Here is a 9333-nt window from a genome sequence, read left to right on the forward strand (position 1 = left end):
TTACACGCCCCATCCAAAGCAAAATGACATTTTCTTGCTCTGTTTAAAGAAAACCCCAGCACTGCTGTCACTGAGCAGGACAAATGCAACATCAGTTTAACAGAATCATGGAGTGACCCAGGCTGGAAGGGATCTTGTGAGGTGCCCAGTCCAGCCTCCTGCTCAGAGTAGGGTCAGCGCTACCTTCAGCCCAGGCTGCTCAGGGCTTTGTTCCCTTGAAAACCTCCATGGATGGAGGCTGCACAAGCTCCCCAGACAACCGTCTCCACCACCCGTCTGGCCTTGTAGCCAAAGCCAGAACATCCCCACGTTTCAGCTTCATTCAGACCTTTCTGAAAGCACAGACACTCCCTGGATCAGCGTCAACCTTTGAACAGGCTGAGAAGCAAAGGCTACCAGATTCCTCCTCCTTGCATGCTTTTCCACAGCAAAGTTACCTGCTTAGTAGGCATGGCTCCCATGCACTCCGCCATTGGAAAAGCAGTGTTCTGTAATAGCTAAGCCATACTTACCACCTCCAGTGTTATCAGCCAAGTGCCTTCGCTGCACTCCAGCACTGAGCTTATATGCGCCCGGTGGCAGGGGACACCAATGGGCTGCGGTAAGCACCCTGCGCAAGGACGCTGATTGGGTCCTGCCCCACGCCTAAGAATGCCCAGCACCTGATTGCTCTCCAAGTGTGAATAATAGGGGTATAAAAAAAGGTGAGCAATTTATTGTTAGTTTTAATTCACGCTTATCTTCAGAAGTGCTGTCAACCCATCTCTCAGTGATCCTGCTGTGGTTTTATACTTTTGTTTCTGATCTGATTTCATGTCTTGTGCTTAAACTCTGCTCGTCTGTGTCAGCATGTGCCTTGCTGAATCAGGTGTAAGCAATGACAGCTATGGCATTTTACATTAGATGCTGTCTGATACAGACTGTCTGTGTCCTCTGGGAACCTGTGGTTAGTCTCCACACCACCCCCAGCCCTAAAAACCTTTTTCTTGCTAGCTCCAGCTCCTCATGCAGCTGCTTTACCATTAAAAGAGCCAAGAGCAGTGAACAGCTTCTGCTCCATGGTGATTCCTGAATGCTGGCTGGGTGTTTAGGACACTATGTGAGTGCAGATTTACTGAAAGAGGAAAAGTCCATGGGAATTTCAGTCCCTCCTTTACCTGCTCCTTCCCAAAGCCAGGGCAGTGCACAGAGCCACATGGCCCAGGCTGGGGCCATGCACCCCCAGAACACAGTCGTGAAGGAAACTTCACCCCTATTCAGACATTCAGGTGAGAATAAGGCTTTTTGGAATGCTTATTTTGGAGCTAAACCTTTCAAAGACACAACTGGTGTCAGTGTGAGCACAGAAAAGACATTACCTTTGGTCTTTTTGCAATAAATGAGCTCTCTGGAAAACATTGCCAGAGGTAATCCGTTGCAGAAGAATCTTGTGGGCTATCTGATGTGACGCAGAGCATGGAGGTCTCTTGTAAAGAGGCTGCAAATAACCCTAACCCCTGAAAGAATTGTGTTTTCTGGGCACTGCAGTTACAGAATAACCCAGCCACCCTTCCTGGCTACCTCCTGAAGCAGCGTGTGCTCCAAGTGAGGCCACATTGAAAACTAAGGTTCTTCCCTTCAGTGACCAGACAGCAAGAAATGGTGATCTTTTCAACCTCAAATTAAACCCAGCTTTAGATGGGTACTGGAGGGACAGAAGATCTTTTCTAGATAAAATACTTTGTTTAGAGAAGTAGTTTTTTTAAATGAAAGTTTTTTTTCAGAAAAGGTCTAAATGGCAAGTTTGGAGACTGGGGAAAACAGAAAATGCCCCCACTTCCCCTTTTCTGGGGCAAGGTAAAAGCTGTAGCTACATCCAGTGAGGATGCTCAAGTCATTTGCCACCTGCTGCTATTGGAGCTGCTATTTGGTCTGTGTGTGCATCACCAGCTGCACTGGCACAAGTGACTGGTTTTGCCCTCGGCAGGTGAGGACAGTGGGCATTTTGACATGGGTTCTCCTGCTTTGCCTGTGACTGGGTTGAGAGCAGAGGAGGAGCTGGCCCATGGGGGACTGGCTGGGGTCTGCACTGGCATCCATGGTCATGCTTCCATTCCACACAGGCACACCAGGGGCTTCACAGCCTGTGCACATAGTAAAAACATGTCCTGCGGGTACCTAATCCTGCCTTGCCATAATGTGGTGCTTGTGTAAGCGTTACTAAGTTGAAAAAGCACACAAGAGCACATCACACAGCCTTGCATTCCACCTTGCACTGTACTGCCCTTTATCTGAACAGTTACCTTGCGGCTTTTTCCCTGCAGGATCCCGCTGACTAAACAGCAGCTTCCTCAGGCTGGGAAGCAGCAACCAGAGAGAACCGGCCAGGGCCATAAAAAGAGAAGGAGGGAGGCACAGGGAGTGACAGGCTGGCTGGGAACACTGGGATGGCCCCTTGCTCTCACAGGAAGGTGTGGCAGAGAGTTCATGCCCATGCACAGGGAGAGAACCTCCGCTTTTAAAGTGTCATCAAAAAGACTCTGCAGAGGTGGTTTCATGGAACTCCCCTTGGCAGGGTCAGAAGGGACACAGCACTCAGGTTTTACTTCTGTATGCTTGGGACATCTTTTGTGACCACAGAGACATTCCTTCAGTGAATTTTTATCTGGGGACTATCAGGTTTTAAATGAGGTTCCCGGATCTGATGTACCAAGTGGGAAGAAATCCATGTTTTTCCCTTCCGTGTAATTTAAAAATCAAAATGGCTTTGCACAATCCAAGACTGAAATGGGTTAAAAAAGTTACATTTTTGTTAACTGCACTGAGGAAGCCATTCAGGCCCTCCCGCTTTGCGAGAGGTCAGCATTTGCTTGTACAACCCACAAATACTTTGAGTGCATCTGCTGCTGGTGGCTGTAAGAGAGCTGTGCTCCAGAGACAGACATGACAGACAGTGTTCAAGACCAGGTTGGACGAGGCCTTGGGTGATACAATTTAGGGTAAGGTGTCCCTGCCAACGGCAGGGGGGTTCGAACTAGATGATCTTAAGGTCCTTTCCAATCCTAACCATTCTATGATTCTATGATCCTATGCTTTTCTCCAGGGGGACAGCAGGCCTGCTTTTCTTAGGAGAACAGTGGAAGGAGCCCAAGGCATGAGCAGCTCCAAGCTCACCAGATTTCACACCTTTCACAGGTCAGACCTGCTCTGCTTGCCCTGGTCAGCACATTCCTGTATCCTGATGAGTCCAAAAAGCAGAGTGGTATCACTGTGAATCAGCACATGGCCTTCACTCCCCTTTCTCCATGGATATGAAGTGTCTGTTCCAAACCACATAATGTAGGGAATATAAGGGTGGTTGGTGCATGCAGGCCACTTGCTTGTTTGTCTGGCCATACAAATCCAGCTGGTTACCCCTGGAAGAGGCAGCATTTTTCCAAGGCCTGAGAGTTGGCAGGTGTGAAACAAGATGCATTTGTTTGAAGCAGCTATGGCGTCTTTTTACTGGGGAAGGAGTAGGGTAACCTGTAGTGCAAACAGCACTTGGCTTTTCCCCTGAATAGGGGCGGATTTTTTACTACGACTATGGCAGGGGAGCACAAGTGATGGCAGGTGACTTGGCTGTGCTTCTTACTGCCATATCATGGGTCAGGTCCTGCAGGCTCTCCCCTCACTCACCTTCCTCTAGCACTACATCCATCAGGTGACTCAGTTTGGCACCAACCAAAGCAGTGGTTGGACATAGCCACGACACGTGGGTCTGCCTCATCATTCCCCCCAGCCTTGAGGAAGGCACGGGGATGGCCCAGATTTGCAGGAGCTGCTGCTTGATGTAGTGGCTATACCCAGCTGAGCAGGGAGCTGCAGTCCTCCCTCCTATCCCCCTTCCAGCCATCCCCATCATACATTGCTTCCTCCGTTACGAATGCCTAGAAAAACAAACCAGAAACCTGACTTCACTGATGAAGCAGTGTGGTGTGTGGGGGAAACTGTGTACTGGATGTAGTCTGCAGTGCAGTTCACTGTGCAGAGTCAGGGCAGCTTTGAGGCCAAGCTGGGGCCCAAGTGGGCAAGACAGGGTGACTGGGTTCACAGCTGGGTATGGCTATAGCACACCTTTGGCAGCGACTGAAGGAGAGGGCCTGGGCTCTGTGGGACCCCCATACAAACAGAGCGTCCCCAGTGTATGTGTTTAACCCCACAGCAAGCAGGACAAGCACCCTGGTGCAGGATGGGCTCCTTGGGCCATGGCACACAGCCACTTTCCTCTGCAAAGCTCCATTTCCAATGAGCCCATATAGATAAAGAATGCCTTCAGGAACATTTAATGAGCAAAGCTCAGACAGATCTACCTTTACTTTGCAGTGGCAAAAGGTAGTGCATTTCCATCAGCAATACAAGTGTGCTTGGTGTTTGTTTTTTTAGCTCCCAAAGAGAATTTATTGCTTCTGTAAGGTACCGTTCTGGACTGAAGTCCTCCGTTTATCTCCAGAGCCAGAACAGCAGATTGTACCCAGTAATTTTCCTGTGCTGGTGACCCACAAGGAGGGGCAGCTCCACAGCTAGGGCCAGTTCAGTCTCCTAGAGGTTACATTAGCTGCCAGGCACTGCCTCAGCTCCCAGGGAAAGCCAAGCCTCCTCCTGCAAAAATGGGGTGTCCCCAGAAATGACGACTCCCTGCAGGCAATGCTCAAACCCTGGGGCTGCTGCTAAGTAGATGACACTGAGGAGCCCTGGATGTCTCTTTCTGTAGCTGCACTGGTTAAAACCTCTCCTGATCTGCCTCTCTAGGGTAGTTTTTAACCAGTGCATGTCCCTGTTCGGGATGGCAGCCCAGCAGCACAGAGCAGGGTTTGTGGCTGGGGCAGGCATGCCTTTAGCCTGTTGGCAGGTGGAACTTGATCCCCTGTGCTGCCTGCTGCTCTCTGTGCCTGGTTAGCCTTTGGCCTTTCTGCTGGAACGCTCTTTCCTTGCACGGGTGAGCCAGGGAGTGACATCAGCCTTCTATGTATCAGACTGCAATATCAGGATCCTTTTTGCCAAAAGGTGAAGGTAAAGTGATGATCTGCAGTTCCTGCTGGCAACGACAGCATTTCAACCATCACAGGGAAAGGATGTGCAAGAAAAAAAAAAAGTTTAGTGTACCATTTGCCTGCTGTGTCAGTCACCCCATCTTGCTAGAGAGTGAACTGGATTAGGAGCAAGAAGATAAAGCTGAGAACAGAACACTGTCTGAGGAGGTAGTGAACACTTGGCACGCAGGCAAGTGAACTAGCAAGGAGTTCACGCCACAAACCTGTGGGGCTGGCCTGGCACCCGAGGCTGGCAGAGGAAGCCCCCCTGCACCTCTCTGTCCACTGGCCTATCCCTGTGTCTCTGAGATGGAACAACACCCTGGTCAACATGGTCCTTTGCTGTGTGGATGAGGCTGAGCAAGGACTGACCACATAAAGAAATGGGGACCAAAAACCAAGGGATAAGGTGTTTACTCACTTGCCTAGCAGACATGAACAGCCTTCACTGCAGTCTAACTTGAGCAATTGACCAAGACAGCACAAATACATTGCTGTGAAATAACACAGACAGTCCATTTGGTTTCAGCCAGCTGTTCCTTATCCACAGAACAACACCCATGCACCTCACTTGAATTTGTACGCCTTTTAAGATTACAGCTTCACCATTAATCTCAAAAGACGTTGCCTTAACGCAGGCTGGCCTGTAGCCCTTGCATTTATTCAGAAACATTACCCAATTGACCCCATGGACACCTGGTGCTTATAGGAACTTCAGTGGTGGCATCTGAGCCCTAGCTCTACATCCTTACTTTCCTGCCCTACACAGACGCCAGCCATGGGAAGGAGATGCTGGGCCAGCCCACCATCAGTTCTGCCATACTGGCAGCTCCCTGAAGACAGAAGAACTGCAGTCTTGCAGTGCACACATTGAAAGTGAGAGGTCTTCTGCATCCAATAAATAATTTTCACAGCTTGTGGATTAACACTGTCAACTTGAACTGGCATTAAAAACCCAGAGTCACTGTGCGATCAAACATCTTTTACTGAACTCTTCGCATTGCACATTTGTGAATATCTATGCAATAACAGCACATAGTCCTGATTGTTTGCAGCTTCTTAACACATAAGAAGTCTTACCTTTGTCATTGTCATGTGTTGATACCAGAGAGCAAGAAAGGCTTTGGGATGGCAGCGGCAATGCTGCGCAACTCCTGACAGCGAGCAGGTTGCGTGAAATTCATAACGACAAGCCACGTGTTCACAAACCACTCAGCGACGAGCTCGGAGGGCGGCAGATGGAACTGGTCTGGTTGCTTAGAGGAACCTCAGGTAGACAGAGCTCTGGAGTCAACCACAGTTTGTGCAAGAAGTGGGAAGTAACAGTGTGTGCGACAACTTCAAAATGATACTGAAATCATTGCCTAATAACTGCTTGCAAAATATTATACAGATTTTACTGGATAATTGTCTCCAGGTGGGAAAATAAAAGTATTTTTGCAGAGCCAACATCAGACCAAAAATACTGATATTATCTTTCAGTGACAAACAAATACGGCAAAACTGTTTATATGAATATCCATGTGCAAAATAGTTTTCAGGCTTAGTCAGCACTTCCATAATCAGCTGTGCTGGTTTTGGCTTTGATAGAGTTAATTTTCCCCAAAGCAGCTCTCATCCTGGCAGAGGGGAGTGAGCGAGAAGCTGTGTGGTGCTTAGTTGCTGGCTGGGGTTAAACCATACCACCAGCACAGGTAAATAGAAGATATAGGCACCCACTTCAGAAAAAAAAGTACAGTTCTACTCACGCTCTAGGCTTGAACTTCAGGTCAAAGACCAACCACCCACCCTGCAATGTCTTTCTTGATCCTCAAAGTGTTTCAAACAAAGAGCGTTAATAAAGCCCTACTACTACTACTAGCCAAGACCAGGCTAGTAACAACTTTCTCACACATGCAGAAAAATCATCACTCTCATAAGCTTTTGTATGAGAGGAAATTCAACCCTGCATAATTCTTGTCCCCTTCTCTTTGCTGCCTTCATCTCAACTATGGGAAAGATCTCTGGAAAGATTTTCAGCCATTCAGCAACTCCATTTATTTACCCAGTTTCTCTGGTCAAACAGGGCTGCTGCTGTGAACAAGTGTAGCTGGTGGCCATTGCTACCTCTCTGTGCCAGAGCAGACCAGGAGACAGCTCCTGCTCTTGACAAACCACACAGGCAGAGCGGTGCAGGTACGTTTCTTTGGACAGTGTGGTAATCAAAGGGTGCAGCAAAAATAGAAGTAATCATAGAAGTAACTCTCTCTCAGCCTTCCCTGTAGATTAAGTATAGATATGAAAATATATTTGCCTACAGTATTTGAAATGATTGGGAAAGTAATTTAGGAACTTGCCTGAAATACTGTCTCAAGGAAGACCATTCACCGACTGCTTCTGCACTAAGAAACATCATGGATGTTAAAAGTGCTAAGATCAAAGACCTGCTAAATTATTTATGACCTCTTGGGAAGCAGCTCGAAAGTACAGTTTGAAAGATGAGTTATTAGGTTCTGCCAAGCAGCTACAGAGGTAAGACAAAGCTGTTCAGCCTAGAAAAGCCAAACCAGATTTGAAAATAGCCTCTTTAATACACAGGTACACACATCTGATTCTCCCACTAGTTCAGCCTTCCACAAGTTACAGCACTCAAGCTGGGGCTGCTACTACAGTGAGGAAGAAATCACTACACAGCATAGGGGTAAACAAACAAGAAACCAATCAAACAAAAAAAAATCATCCATCCTTTAGAAACATTATTAAAGTCACACATTTTAGACTTGGTGGTTTATTCCAGAGCCTTGGGGAAAGTTGTCTTAAATCTTAAGGAAGTATATGAATTTAACGCTTAAACCACAGTTTCAGGTAAGTATGAGTCACGTTACTTTACTAATAGCCCTAATCCGAAGGGACAGTCAATGCCAAAGGAAATAAACTGAAGAAGAACAGAATAAACTTTGCATTTAGCAGCACAGCATTAAGGCGTTAGCAGAAATCAGTCTGAAGCTTTTTATTATTACAACAAAGTTCTTAACTTTCACAAATTTAAGGTGAGATAGAAACAGCTAGAAAACAAACAAGGCTGTCACACTGCTGGCAGGCAGGCAGGCACTGTCACTGGTGTCACTTCTTTGGCTTTGAGCTCTTGCCTCCCTCCTCCAAGCCAGAAAAATTGCAAAGGCTCTGTTTGATGCTCTTTGCTCTGCACCGACATGGGACAGGATGGCTTCCGCCACCTCTCTCCTCTGAGCACACACTTCCAAAATGTACAGCAAATTTCACTACTGCAGGGAGGCCAGCAAGGTAGAAAGAAATCTATATATACAGGAGGTAGTAATTGCGATTTTTAAATAACCATTTTGTTTTCTCTTAGCTGACTTAGAACTCCCTTCAGCTTTAACAAAACCAAAAAACCACAAGAATACCCAACACACACAAAAAGAACCCAAACCCAACAACTTTGCTATCCTAACAGCAACAGTCCCAGACTAAATAGTATTTTTTTTACTTCAGTGAAGAGATAAGCTAAAAAAATTGTCACCCTTGCTGGTTAAAACATTTATACTTGGCAAGAGGCCAGCCAGAAAATGACCAGAGTAGTCTTTAATGAAGATGAAGAACCACTACTTTCCTCCTGTAACCATGGAGTGATTCCATTCATCAGCAGTAAGTAGCCTCAGCAGAGCAGTGCAGGGATGCAGTTGCTAGTGCCAAACTGCCAAGGCTATGCAAGTCAAACATTACTGAAGGATCCAGAGTTACAGAAGTTGGCCAAAAATTGTAGCTGCACACACCTACTGTGCATTACTCTTGTGTACTTTTGACACTACCAGTTCACACCATGTTTTCCAGTTTTTGCCAAGCTTGCCTACAGTGAATCCAACTACTAGCAGGGTTTTTCTCCTGGAATAAGGCACTACAGCATAGGAGCACTTGAACAAGACTTGAAAGATTTTACAGCTCTTGACAAGTTACCTTTGGCTCTTCTAATGCAGGCATAAAAAGAAGCACTTTAAGATAAATAAGAAGGTAGAGAGCTAGGGAGAAGGTACTAGATGAAACAGTGTGATTTTCAAAAAGCTTCAGGCAAGAACGTTGATCTTACCTTTTAATCTTTTCACTTGCGCTTACTTGTCAGGTTACAGTTGGAAAAAAGAAAGGTCTGTCTTTGCAGTGAAAGCTGGTGCACCATGTAAAACAGTCACTAGTTTGTATTTGTCACTTCAGTGCCAGGCTTCCACTCAGGTCAGTTTTACTTCAGAGCAGCTGGTTGAAACAACCCTCAATGCCAGCCCTCAAGATT

Source organism: Pezoporus occidentalis, unplaced genomic scaffold (genome assembly GCF_034315485.1).
Source record: "Pezoporus occidentalis ecotype Australia unplaced genomic scaffold, CSIRO_AGI_Poc_V1 ctg77, whole genome shotgun sequence".
Taxonomy (NCBI): domain Eukaryota; kingdom Metazoa; phylum Chordata; class Aves; order Psittaciformes; family Psittacidae; genus Pezoporus; species Pezoporus occidentalis.